The following is a 14,560-nucleotide window of genomic DNA, read 5'->3' on the forward strand; positions in this document are numbered from 1 at the left end:
TTTGCATGTTGCTGCATTCACTCAAAGAAACTGATCAAACTGAAGACAAATGGTAAGAAAACCAGAAAAAACAATTCCAGAATCTGAACACTACCACAATAACAGAGGTCACCCGGGATGAAACCAATGTGATCATGGAAAATTACACAGGTTTCTAACAACTATATTTCCTCATTCACAGGAGCTGATAGTATTCTTACTCAGAAGGTTATAGCTTCAAAATCCACTCCAGGAATTGAGCACCTAAGTTATTTTTATACTGTGCTGAGTCCCTTACTAATAGTTGACAACAAAAGCAGCACTTCAAAGTATTGTGGTAAAAACATCTTGAACCATGTTTTGAAGAGATACAGCACAGCATAAATTGAGGTATTTATCCGCGATAATGCCAGGAATCCAAGGAGAATTTTCTTGCATCTTTCTACTTTGCTCTTTTTACCTATTTTCTGCTTAAATTTTAGTTTACAAGGATTTAAAGTATTTCTTGGACAACAAATCCCAATATCTATTAGTGCAACCCAATGTTTTCAGGAACTAGAATTTTAAAGTTATTTATCCACGTTGCCAGTCTTTGCTTTATTGCTACTTTACTAAATCCAATCTTTATCATCTGGTGCACTCGAAGCACTTGTGATCGGGAAAAGCTGGCTAAATTCATCTTGGAACCTGCATCCTGAGGAGACTGGAACAATATCTTCCAAAACTGGACACTCATCACGGCATTGCCGTCTAAATGAAAACAAAGATTCCTGTTGCAATAGAATAAAAATCCACTAAAATCAAGAGGAAACTCCTGTCAGAATTTGTTTGCAAAGTATCACCCGTTACTACTTTGCCTTGCTGCAATTTCTGATTAATAAAAAGAAAATAAACTCAATTTTTCATAGAATGACACTGTTGACATTCCACTTGATATCTTTGTTCTTCCAAAAAACATTAATTTCCACCTGATAAGGCTCCAAACATACATGAATTATAGTCATGTCACCATAGCACACAGCATTCCCTGACTTGAAGGATGGAAATGCTATGCATTTTGCTCCCTGTCCTCTGTCAGTGCTGCTCTGTAACCAGCCTGAGTTCATTAATCCTCCATCTGTGGAAAGTGCTCTTTTTCTACTGAGTCCATATGCTTAATGGCCAGGATAGAGTCTCCATGTGGACTATTTGGAACAAAAGCAAACATACAACTCATCTAAGGTTAGGTAATACAGACACACACAGAGCCCAATGAGGCTGGGTAACACACACACAGCCCAATGAGACTGGGTGACACATATACACACACAGCGCCCAATGAGACTGGGTAACACATACACACACACATAGCCCAATGAGACTGGGTAACACATACACACACACAGCCCAATGAGACTGGGTAACACATACACACACACAGCCCAATGAGGATAGGTAACACACAGACACACAAAGCTCAGTGAGGTTGGGTAACATACATACACACAAGCCTAGTGCGTCTGGGTAACAAAGTTCCGATCTGAGCCCCAGCCCTTCATTCAACGACTCTAACCTCTTAACAATGGATTGCTGAAACACTTGAGTCAACTATAAATCATTGTCCATTTAAATGGAGCCACTGCTTGGTTCTGCAAGTACAGCAAAAAAAAAACAACCTTTGTAGTTTTAAAAAACACAAACAAGTGCCTTTTTTGCATGCACTGAACACCATACTGTTGAGATCAAACATTTATAGAAAGTACAATTTGAGGACATCAGAATCCATGTCCTTCCATGCCAGTTCCTTTGAATAACATTAAATTTAAAAATATTTTGGGTTAATTTATTAACTTTGCTTCACTTTGAAACGATTAATGATCTTTCTTGGTATCACCACAGCATTTGGCTTCCATCATAGCAAAGTTTTCTGATCAAGCTTCGAGAAATACTTTTGGTTTTATTTGGTTGGGAGGAGGGAGGCTCTGAAAGTGTCACAAAAATGCACTGTTGCACCTTTCCCTGCAAGTACAGGTATGCATATCATGGCTTTCTCAGAAAAATATAACTATATTCAATTCGACACATTCAACGCGACACAGAAAGTGCATTTGTTGAAACATGCACCAGGGAAGTCGATTACCAGTGTATACTTCCATCTAGGGTCAACCAACTCTAGATGCAATTCCACATTTCCAATTTGGCAACCATTGTGGCTCTAAAGATATTTCCAAACGGCCATCAATGCCTGCGGCATTTCTTTTTTTTTTGTTGTGATTAGAAATTAAAAACAAACCTACTTCATGTCCACACCCATACTTGGTTGCCTGTTGGCCATGTATTTATTTTTGCTTGGATTACACATCTTTCTATTATGCCAGCAATGATACATAGTCCTATTCCACCTTTTATCCTATAGTTCAGGCACTCCACTGATATTACACAATCTACAAAATTAAGCAAACAGTAAAGAAGTATGGATATTTTATGAAAGATCTTTATCTGTCAAAGAAAGGAATCAAGTGTAGTTCACCCAGGACCACTTGTAGGAGCTACTGGGATGAAGCTGTAGTATGGCAACAGCAGAAATGAGAGCAAGTATTTTGGTCAAGGAATGGCTGTGCCGAGGAAAAATAAAGCTAAAGTCTCAACAAGGCATTTACAAAGTCTTGCATGCAAGATATGCAGCTGTGGCCAGCTAGTAGTAACATTACCCTAAAAATATATACATTAGATATCAGCAGATCAACAGTGGATTCTGGTTCATGTAATTGTGTGCTGCTACAATACTCGCCCCATCAAAAGGACCAGGATATTTTGACTGACAAGATACTTTTACTGAAAGGAAGATCACAAACAACCTAGTTATCAAGTAAATTACCCTCTTGGGATCTTATCTGTTTCTTTGTTCACAGACACACACAACTTCATTCAGAAAGTAAAATACCTCCATTCTCAAAAAAAATAAAAACAATATTCCATCAGTTATCTTAGAACTCTTGTGTGATAAGCGAAATATATAGTTATTTTTTCAAGTACTCATTTCATGCTAGTGTTGTGTAAAGGCTCAAAAGATGTTGGCAATGGGAGAATATGGAGAAGAGAGAAGACAAATTCCTCCCAGCAACAGTTCTGAAATATATACCATCGAGTTACCAAATGCGCTGCAACAAGGAGACTCGAGGTTTGATAAAAATTCTAACCTTGGTGTCATGCTTGAGGTACCTTTATATAGCACAAATGAAGATTACAGAAGCATCAACTATTAATGCAAGCATTGTCAATCATTACTTTTTCAAGCTGTGCAGGGAAGAAAAACAAAAGACAGGAGGGCTGAGATTCCACAGGAGTTGCACTACTCTCCTGTTAGAACTCTAGATGGGAAATGATGGAACCCCCCCCAAAATCTCAGCCCCAATTTTTTTTCTGTTCCATTGTAGGTATCATGGTGCTGAAGACAACAGAGGCACTGAGAAAAAAGGAATGATAGTTAGGAGATCAGAGACCTCGTCAACTCAAAATATTTGAAGAAACAGAAGATTGAGATTTTGGTGAATACTCTCAGATATTTAAATTGGTCTGCCTCAGTCAGTGAATCTAGTTTATTCAAAACTAAATCACTTTAGTCTTCTCACCCTGCCTTCACTGTTGCGCCATGACTCCATTCAATACTTTCCTCATCCTCTCCCCACTGTTGTTTCGAGCCCCACTCAACATTTCCCTTTTCCTTCCCCAACAACCATTGCCCATTACTTTGCTTCCCCCTTACTTCCCTCATCTTCCCCCCACCCTTTTACTTAAGTGGCCATTTTTCCCAGATTCCCAGAGCTCACTGACTCTTCTTACTATATAACCTGAGTAATTATTATTTAACAGCTTATAAGCTGTTAAATGCTGTTAAAATGCTTAAAAAAGTAAAAAGCTGGTTTCTGATCAGCAAAGAGCAGCCAGTGAGCCTGGGAGTGTGAGAGGACAATGATGGGTGGTGTTAAGTGCTAAAGCCAATTCAAAGTCAAAAACTGGTAAGCCAAAGATTAACAGCTGGGCCAGGAATGTCTAAAGTTGGAGGCAGAGATGGAACCATGAAATACAGCAGATCTGGAAGCTGAGAAGTGAAACTAGAGTAGTTGCCTTTGCAGAGAGCCACACAGACGGGCCAAAAGGCCTCCTGTAACCACTCTATGATTCTATGTCTTCCTTCCAGCAATGCAGCACTTTGGGTCAGCTTCTGTCTACACTGCTGCCTGCTGCTCTCTTACTGGTTCTAACGGTTTGATTCAGGCTGGGGGTGGGTGGGGGTTTGTGATTTTGTAGGTTTGTGTTATTTGTACGTTGCTATTAAAGGGATTTAGCAACCTGCAGTGTGAGATTAATTTGCATCTTTATTTGAAAATTGACAAAGAAATGTGACTTTGCTTCAGAATGCCCACCCTGCAGTCCTCCAGATGCAGCTATATCAGTGCCTTGTACAGATCCATGAACAATCCCTGGGTTCTTTTCTTCTGGCTGTACATCCCAAAGTTTAGTTTAGTTCCCTTTTCTGCTGCTATACATTGTGCTGTTGATCTTAGTGAGTGGTCCTCTAATGACCCAAATTCCTCTCCTGCGTTCTGTTTGTAGCTTACAATCATTCCATTTATATTGCTACTGTTTATTTCTCTTCTCTAGTTTTGTGACCTTACACTTAACCACATTATGTACCCTTTTCCACTCATCAGCCTCCCCTTCCCAATCTATCCAGTTCCCTGTGTATTTGGGTGCCCTTTCCCTATCATTTGACACTACTGTAATTTGGTGTCATTTATAATCTTGCACAGCTTTGCTTCTGTCCCCAGTTCCAAATTATTTATATAGATTGTAAACAGCAAAGGCCCCAGCACTGATCCTTTTTCACCAACTGCTGACCCCTTGACATGTTGACACAGCTTTGTTTCCAGCCACCCACTGCTTTTACTGGCTTGGTCAATTTTCGATCTACCTGAAATGTTTGGTTCATATTTGAGGTCTTCCTTTAATTCTTTATGCTGCACAATACCAAATTTCTTACTGAAATGTAAATGTTTAATTTTGGAAGGATTTGAGAAAGTAAATTAGCAAAAGATTATTTGAACTGGTTGGTGAATCAGTGACATGGGAATGGTACTAAAGGTGTAAAATATATAGAATTTTGCCATGCAAAGACAGATAGACAGACAGACTTGTGATTATATAGAGCCCTACACAGCCAATAAAGCATTTTTGAAGTATAGTCATTGTAGTAATGTAGGAATTACAGCAGCCAATTTACACACAGCAAGCTCCCATAGAGCACAAAGTGATAATGACTTGGTAATCTGTTTTAGCAATGTTGATCGAGGGACAAACATTGGCCAAAACACCAGCAATAACCCTCCAGCACTTTTTCGAAATGATGCCACGGGATCTTATCCGTCCACCTGAGAGCGCAGACGGGGGCCTAGGTTTAACGTCTCATCCGAAAGTGGACCACTCTCAGTACTGTGCTGCAGTGGGTTAGAATATGGAAGGTGTGCATTGGCTATTGAATATGGAATTAGATGAACGCTTACAAGTAAATAATATTGAAGGACATAACAGAAAAACAAGAAAATGGGATTAGAGTACATAGGCCCTGTGTCCAGCGAGTACTGGGTCGCCTCAATGCTAGAATTTCTATGACAACAACCAAACCAACACTTTGGGAATTCTCATCTTGCAAATGATACAAATAATTTGATCATTTTAGTCAAATTATTTAGTCAACTGAGGTCAAATTATTCAGTTGGTTAATTTCCCAGACATTGGTGAACTGTCTGGTTGGACCTATCTGTTCTGGGTGAAACAATCGCAAGCTTATGATCAAGATCAACTGGCGACAGGCCGGAGCCCTGCAAATACTCATAAGAACAATCACATGGCAGTATCTGGCTTTATTTCTCAAGATGGTGTGAGCATGTACTGCTTATCTACTATAACATTTAAAAAGGGAGTACTTTCAACAGCCTGTTTCTGAGTTATAGAACCTCTGCCACTGGAGTGCTGAATATGATAAAAACAAATTAAGAAATGTGAAGAACCTTAACTCACTTCTTACTGACAGCCCTCTCAGAGTTACCTAGTTGGACTCGATCCTTCCTCTACAGACATTCACTCAACCAGCTGCAAAGTGATATCCTCCACAGCCAGAGATGTGGCAATAAAACTTCAGGGAAATGCTATACAAAGGAGACAATGCCTGGCCTGTATTGCAGCACCCATTTTATACAGAGTACTGGGGTAGGAGGAATGACTACATGGAAAATAGATTGGCTGAGCCAGTCTGTCCAAAATGGACTTTCAACTGTTGAAAAATAAATCTAATGGGGCAATATGTTTCTAAAAACAAATAGGTCAAATGGAAGATACAGGGTAGCAGATTTGAGATTGTAAATTAATTAACACCCTTATCAGATACAACAGTGTGGGTGATAACATAGCCACTGGGGTGACTGGCACCATCCAGCTGCCAGTCCTGTTAGCTAGCGTCATAATAGTTGCCTAGTAGTAGAGCTCTTAGCCAGTCCAAGATTAAAAAGGTGGAAGCAGGGACGTCAATGATTTCAAAAGGAAACTGGATGGACAATTGAGGGCAATAACTTACATACAGCAGGGGAACAGGACTGATTGGATTGCTCGATAGAGAGCTGGCATGGATTAGACGGGCCGAATGGCCTCCTCCTATGCCCTAATGTCGCTATGACTCTAAAGTATATTTGTTCTTGGGACATGGCGCTGGCAAGACAGTGTTGATTCTCCAATCCTAGTAACTCTGACTCAAAATTCCTTCCATCACATAGTGTGGAACTAGAGTCACATGGAGTCTGGACTAGGTATGGGGTAGCAGGTTCCCTTTTCTGATGGGTAGAAAGATACAGCTATATTGTGGAGAAACTCAGGGCTTCAAAAGGGTGGTACTTCAGGACTTTAACAGAGAGGCAAGAAGGTTGAAACAAGGTGAGGTGATTGAAGGAGAAGATGGTGCCAGTGGAGTAGGGAAGAGAGGCCATGATGGAAAGTTTAGTCAGGCAAGGAGATTTAGGCAATGCTGACATGTTAAAATTATGTACACAAACATATACAACAACAACTTAAAGTTAGGGAAAAACATTGGGCTGGATTTTGCAGTCAGCGGGTGAAGCAATGGTCCTCATCACTAACCTCAAAGAAAACTGCCCACAAAGATCTTGCCATGTGTGACAGACTTCCCCTTTCCCATCAGCAGGTTAAATCTGACAACAAGCCAACGGGATCATCAGATGTCCAGCAACATTGATGTCACCAAGCAGAATAAATAGCCAATCACATTGAGCTATTCTCAAGACATCAAACCAGGAAGTTAAAAGCACCAAATATCATTACATTTAATTTAAATGTTCAGATAATGAAATAAATGATGATTGGCTTCAATCTGAATCCAAAATATCATAAACTGTAAAAAAAAAAATTAAATATGCAGATTTTTTAATCATAAAGGAGAAATTTGACATTGCACAAATGCAAAGTTTGCTTTTCAGGGCCAGTGATGGTGTTTAATAGCAGACATAATTACTGCTAAAAACCCAGTTACACCTCATTCAACAAAGTGTAACTTTCTCAAGGGTTTTTACAGCGCTGCAACAGTGTTACATTAGGAGTTTTCAACAATTCACTGATCACTTCAGGATTGGATTCCGAGGGAGACCTCAACAAACCTAAACCACCTTCTTAAAGCAACTTTTGAATTTCTGTGTTATTCTGCACAGTGCAAAACTGCAGTCAGATTCAGTAATGATGATGAACGCTGACAGTTTCACCATCATTACCACCTCAAAATCCAGGCCATTAGTGTGATATCACATTTGTTTACACATTTATAGCCACAGAGGGAAATATCAATGAAAAGAAACAAGGTACTGTCACAAATACAATGTTACAATGTAAATGGAAGGATTTTAAAGCAGTTTTGATAGATTCACATGGGCTACAAATGAAACAAAGATAAGGACTACAGTTTAAAAACGAAGTGTTGTCTTGCCCAGAGGCTGGGGTTGCTCATCATTTTTCACTTCTTGTTCAAGGGCTGGTCTAGTTCACCAAAGCATCTATTCAGTGACAATTGGGAGATCTCTGGGTCAGAAATGGTGTAACTTGTTGACAAGTTCAGGCATGCGCTGACAATGCATTCTGGGTCTCATATTCCACCAGATTATGACTCTATGAGTGTATCTTCCTGTGACAACCCACATTAACGGCATCCTTTAAGAGCTAAGATACTGTTGAAACTCCATCCTTCCTGCCCTGGTAAAACCTCCCTTGAAAATGATTCCCTGGTTATACAGTACAGATAGGTAGAGTTAAGTCTGAATGGCTCTGAAAATTGGCTGCAGTCCAGACACAACCCACCCAAATCATAAGTGTCAGATCAAAATGACAGAAGTAACCACACAGCTGTGTTACATCCAGAGTGGACATCAGTCAGTACCTTTTTTGCTGACATGACGTAGCATCAGCCAAAAGCAACTGAAGATCCTTACCTTGCTGCCCACCCACCACCCCCGCCCCCCAACTTCATAAACTGCCATCAGGTGTCACTATATTATCATTTCAAATTAACAAGTATATAAATATTACAAACTATTTTGCTTTGTGCATAGAGCACAGTCGCAACATCGAGAGCATCCAGTTTCCGTGTGTCAGTTCCACTCACTTCGCCCAGGCAATGCAGCACAGGGACTCAGAAAATACCATGGTAATAAAGATGAAGGAGGATTTGTAATGCTAGAATATAAATACATGTTTGCCTGAACAATTTTTTCTACACTTTTAACACCACACCTATGCTTAATTTCTAGTTCCTGCACAAAATGAAACAATTATATTTCAGGCAACTCTGTAAATACTGCTCCATGGTGCGGAAATGATTTGCTGCAAGTTATACACAGGAGTATCCTACATAAAATAAGCTATGTAATAGGATCTTGATAGAATGAGACATATGGTTTGCCAACTAAAATACAATTTCCAAGAAAGAATTTGTTAAAAGTTGATATTTTATTTAAAGCTATAAAGTTTGTGTCATAAACCAATCACAACCACTCACTCAGAAATTCAGTCAAAGCAAATACAGAAAACATTTCAGGAAGCAACAAATTTTACATGCATGTAATAAGATAGCTGAAATGGGAGGCATATTTTGAGATAACTTTCAAAGTGGATTGACTTCATTTGTTAGAATGAAGAACGGGGAAATGAGAAAATATATTGTTTGGATTGGCTACTTAATATAATGCAAGTGAGCAGGAAAGGGGTTGGTTGATTCAAACTGTATACAGTGTGAGGGCTGAATTCTATGCAAGAAGAGCAAATCCTGTCCAAGTTGGCCCCTTGAATTTGGATAGTAGAGTACATAGAGCTAGTTAGTTTCATTCATGCTCTAATCAGGTAGATTGTTTTGGACTATAAACCTGATATTTTGTTAGAAAGGGTGTTTCACAGTTATAATAACACAACATTCAAATTTAAAGTTTATAGCACATTTATGTTTTTATAGCCTTGGCCCACCTACAGCATAACTAGGCAGTCCACATCATTGAGCACTGCAAGCAATAATCATTTGTGCTTGTCACCAGCGGTGAGAGAAAAAAAACCTATTAAAATAAGTCTGATTGCACGAACATCACCTCAGTTATATTATACAGCCCAATACTGAAGTCAGGCTTGTTGCCAGTTAGAGAAATTGATTTAAAAGGGCATTAGATACCCTTCATCTACAATAATAAACCATTTGAGACGTATCTTGGACAGCATGAGAGGGGAAGAAACAGATCAGGCCAGCTGCAGAAACTGAGGCACCTGTCACATTTCAATGCTGCACATTCTGGAAATCTCAGGACAATATTTTTAACTGAACAATTGATGGATTTAGATTCAGAGACAAATCTGTGACACGTGTGTCACTCTTAAAATCAGTGCATTTATCCATCGAGTAGCTGAGCCATACAAACTAGGAAGGTCCCAGGTTCAATGCCCGTGCTGAAGTGGTGCAAATCTGGTGAGCAGAGGATCAGGCTCAGCTGCAATTTGCTTGTAATCGGATAATATGTTTACATTCACTGTTCGGCCTCACATGAATATTGACCACTTGAGTGAGGTAGCAATAAAGACCCATGATACTGTACCCTGCAAAGCAGCAGCATTTTCAGGAGAGGAAGAGACATAAAGTATTGATGAGAAAGAAAAGCAATGAAAATAGCCCATCTTCTCAACCTACCAGAACAGAAATCAATGACGGATAAGGATCAGGTGTTCAACTTCACACTGAATTCACGCAGAGAATTCCAAAGATATTTTGTACATAAATGTAAACATATTATGGGTAATTTTGCAACTGTATACTCCATGATTATATAACCACATCTCAAATAGTATTGTTATTACATTAACTTTAAGTTAAGCTGGTGAAATGTGGGGTTCTAAATCTGTTTGCTATAATATAAATACTGCCATAAAGTTGGCCATATTATAGCGCTTCTCAGTACTGCAAAAAAAAAGGCTCTGCGAATTTGTATTTTCTTTCTACTATTAAAGCTATTCACAATATAGACAATTTAATGGCAACAAGAGTAGAAAACTCAGTTAAAAAGAGTATGACTGTTGCTTGTAATGAGGGGATAACACGGTCTGCGGAAACTATGCACCCACCCTACCCTCTAATGAGATGGTTTCCACAAAGGACAAAATCGCAAAACAATCAGATTTGATCTCACGGGCAGGACTATTTTGTTAGACTGAAGACTAGCCGCTCTGTACCTTTCCCAAATATTGACCAACTCATAGCGGCAAATACAACTTAAAAACAACTGCACAAGGGATCAGAACCAGCACTGGAGAAGTACTCCCTAAAGTGATTCTGCAATACTAACACATGACAAATGAAGCCTTCCTTCTTTTATAAATTTTAAACCACTTACAAGTGAGTCCAACAACTTTCCCAATGGCTGGGAAGTAAGTGATCCCAAAATTGTGTCACTACTTCTACAGAGAGCTGAAAGAGTTCTGTCACCTTCTTAACTTTCAGCACCACTGCTCCTTATGGTGATGCTGAATTTAAGGCAGACCCTGGGGTTTGTGCCTTTGACCTCTGTAATTAGACACAGATTAGTTTCCCATAAGTCAATAAAATCACCACATTTACAGCGAAAGAGCTAATGAGTTAACTGGGCTCCTGTTTGTTTATGTAAGAGAGCTGACTTGAACAAAGTGTGGCATAAAATCCCCAAGAGCCTGTTCGTTATTTTTTCCCTGTTCAATCCACAAATTGTATTTGCCTGGCAGAGTGTCAGATTTTTTTTTTCCAAACACTGATCAAAGCTCCAGTGCAGTTGCTTATTATCTCTTGCAGAATGACTGATTAATCTGTATCTCCAGAAGAAGCAATGACCAGTGCACTCTTAATCCAAAGCACTGGCCCTGGTGTAGTATTGCAGAGCCCAAGTGGCAAAATGAGCCACTCCATACTGTCTCTTTTTATGGTTGGTTGTTGGCACCAACATGGATATTAATGGGCTTTTGCCAGCCTCTAAACTCTTGCCAAGTACCTAATCTATTTGATAACAATGTTGTTTTTAATTCTGTTTCATTGAAAAGGTTGTGTAATTATTGACAGATGCTTTTATTTCCACTAATGCCACTAAAAAAACATAGGCAGCTATTGTACATAATTTCCAAGCAGTGTTGGTTAACTTTATGCTCCCTACGCTCCCTTTCCATTTTTCTGAAGTTTCCCTCAGCCACATTTTGTTACTTCACTAAGGGACGTACAGTGATCTGCCTCCAGATCTCCATCAGAACTGTTCTATAAATTGGTACCTTTAGATTATCAGAAATCAGATCAATCAAGCAGGAGAGAATTTTTTTTTTAGTTCATTCATGGGATGAGGGCGTCGCTGGCCAGGCCAGCATTTATTGTCCATCCCTAATTGCCCTTGAGAAGGTGGTGGTGAGCTGCCTTCTTGAACCGCTGCAGTCCATTTGGGGTAGCTATACCCACAGTGCTGTTAGGAAGGAAGTTCCAGGATTTTGACCTAGCGACAGTGAAGGAACGGCGATATAGTTCCAAGTCAGGATGGTGTGTGACTTGGAGGGGAACTTGCAGGTTGTGGTGTTCCCATTTATTTGCTGCCCTTGTCCTTCTAGTTTGTAGAGGTCGAGAATATAATGAAAGTTGTAGAAGGTTCAAATGACTTGTGTTTGGGACTGTATAGTCCCACAGTTTTAATACAATCATAACCTGAAGTATAGGTAATAGTCAAGGTTCACAATGGAGGCCAATTTTAATAAGGTATGATTTGTGGACCGATTTCGCTGAATTCTGTTCCTTGACCTGGGCTACTGGTCTTGCAGTTGGCACTTGCCAGGGTAAACAGAAAATGTCAGACAGTAAACATAATGCAGCTCTGTAAAATTCACCTACACAGTAGAAACTTAAAACACTTTCATAATGGAAAAGGCACAGGAAAATACCTCCCTCCCCATTTTCCCCTCTTCTCTGCCAAAGAAAATAACTCATGCTGGGGTTTGGTTCCACAGACTCCCGGTATCTTGTCCAAGTGGCCACCACACTTCATCTTGAAGCCTTAAAGATGAATGTTAGCACCAGGAAGATCAGTGACTTCTGATCAAGAGTAGAAGCCAGAACTGATTGTCTACCCTCCCTCCTTTGCCCTTTTCTTGTCTAAGAACAGCTGTTGCCTTCCCACCATAGCCCTGTCACTTCCTTAGCATTCAGTTAGCTATTAGAGTAGTAAATATTTTACAGCAATTATGGTGTGCAATGATACAGTATTTCTATAATACATATGGCTCAGAATAAATTAAACTGAGCATTGAATAATCACTTTACTGTGTCCCTGCAGTTGTGATTACTATTAAATTTCCCCCACTCCCCAATGAGTGAGAGAGCGGCACAGTGGTGCAGTGGTTAGCACCGCAGCCTCACAGCTCCAGGGACCCGGGTTCAATTCTGGGTACTGCCTGTGCGGAGTTTGCAAGTTCTCCCTGTGTTTGCGTGGGTTTCCTCCGGGTGCTCCGGTTTCCTCCCACATGCCAAAGACTTGCAGGTTGATAGGTAAATTGGCCATTAGCAATTGCCCCTAGTGTAGGTAGGTGGTTGGGAAATATAGGGACAGGTGGGGATGTGGTAGGAATATGGGATTAGTGTAGGATTAGTATAAATGGGTGGTTGATGGTCGGCACAGACTCGGTGGGCCGAAGGGCCTGTTTCAGTGCTGTATCTCTAAAACTAAAAAAACTAAAAAGGGTCAAATATAGGCTGGGCTGCTGTACTCCTGCTGCCCAACATTTCTTTAAACCTTTCAACTCCCAGGTTATCAGCAGTCACCTCTAAAATGGTGAAACGTCTGATGGCATCATTCAGTCGCCGATACCGATTTAACTCGGAGGTGTGCAAATTGCATACAATTTCCAAGCTGAAGAGGCTCAGGTTAATACTCCATTTTTTGACAGGTTCTTGTGGCCCAGGAAGAGCAGGAGTGCTCTTGCTAGTCCAGCAGGGGAATTTTGCCCTGGGCTTTTTGCCCTCCTCTGTCCCACAATTGGACCAGGCCTCCCCCATCTCGCTCACTGACATTGCCATGGACTGTTTCCATTGGTCACTGGCCTGGAGCTACATGATTTGTCACTCCCGGCCACCTCCATGTTATCCCCATCAGGCGGGTTTCACATCGGGAATTTTTAAATAAGTTAAAATGTCCTGGGCCTCATGGGTTTGGAGGACTGTTTGGATTGGAACCTGCTTTGGGCTCTGCAGCCCCGAGTCCTACCCAGAGTTAAAATCGCAGCTTAAATAGTTGGTGGTGGGGGGTGGAGGCTTCAATTGAAAGAAAGTTTAAAAAGTTGATAAATAACGAGAGAGAGCAGAGGTGCAGGATAGTGAAGGGGCATACATCAATCAGGGTGTTATAGGAAGGGACAGAGAATACAAGCATAAGAGTGCAGCAGAAATTAGAACCAGAGTAGGTAAAAATGGTAAAAAGTCAAAGCTTAAGGCTCTTTATCTGAATGCACGTAGCATTTGTAACAAGATAGATGAACTAACGGCACAGATAGAAACAAATGAATATGATTTGATAACTATCACAGAGATGCGGTTACAGGATGACCAGGACTGAAAACTCAACGTTCAAGGATATATGACGTTCCAGAAGAATAGGCAGAAAGGAAAAGGAGGTGGGATAGCTTTGTTATTAAAGGAAGGGATCAGTGCAGTTGTGAGTAATGATATAGGTGTAATAGATCGGGATATAGAATCAGTTTGGGCGGAAATAAGGAATAGCAAGGGAAAGAAATCACGGGTGGGAGTGGTTATAGGCTCCCAAGCAGTTGCCTCTCTGAAGGACAAAGTATTAATCAGGAAATAATGAAGGCGTGTAAGAATGGCACTGCAATTATCATAGGTGATTTTAATCTGCATATAGACGGGACAAATCAAATTAGCAAGGGTAGCATGGATGACGAATTTGTAGAGTGCATCAGGGATTGTTTCTTAGAACTAAATGTTGCAGAACCTACC

The 14,560-nt window shown here is 40.3% G+C and overlaps 1 protein-coding gene across 5 annotated transcripts in view; it reads right to left on the reverse strand.

The window, feature by feature from the left end:
• The window catches only part of celsr1a (cadherin EGF LAG seven-pass G-type receptor 1a), a 403,243-nt gene that overhangs the window by 236,977 nt on the left and 151,706 nt on the right, over window positions 1–14,560 (reverse strand). The gene's annotated exons all lie outside the window — the stretch shown is intronic.

Source organism: Heterodontus francisci, chromosome 27 (genome assembly GCF_036365525.1).
Source record: "Heterodontus francisci isolate sHetFra1 chromosome 27, sHetFra1.hap1, whole genome shotgun sequence".
Taxonomy (NCBI): Eukaryota; Metazoa; Chordata; class Chondrichthyes; order Heterodontiformes; family Heterodontidae; genus Heterodontus; species Heterodontus francisci.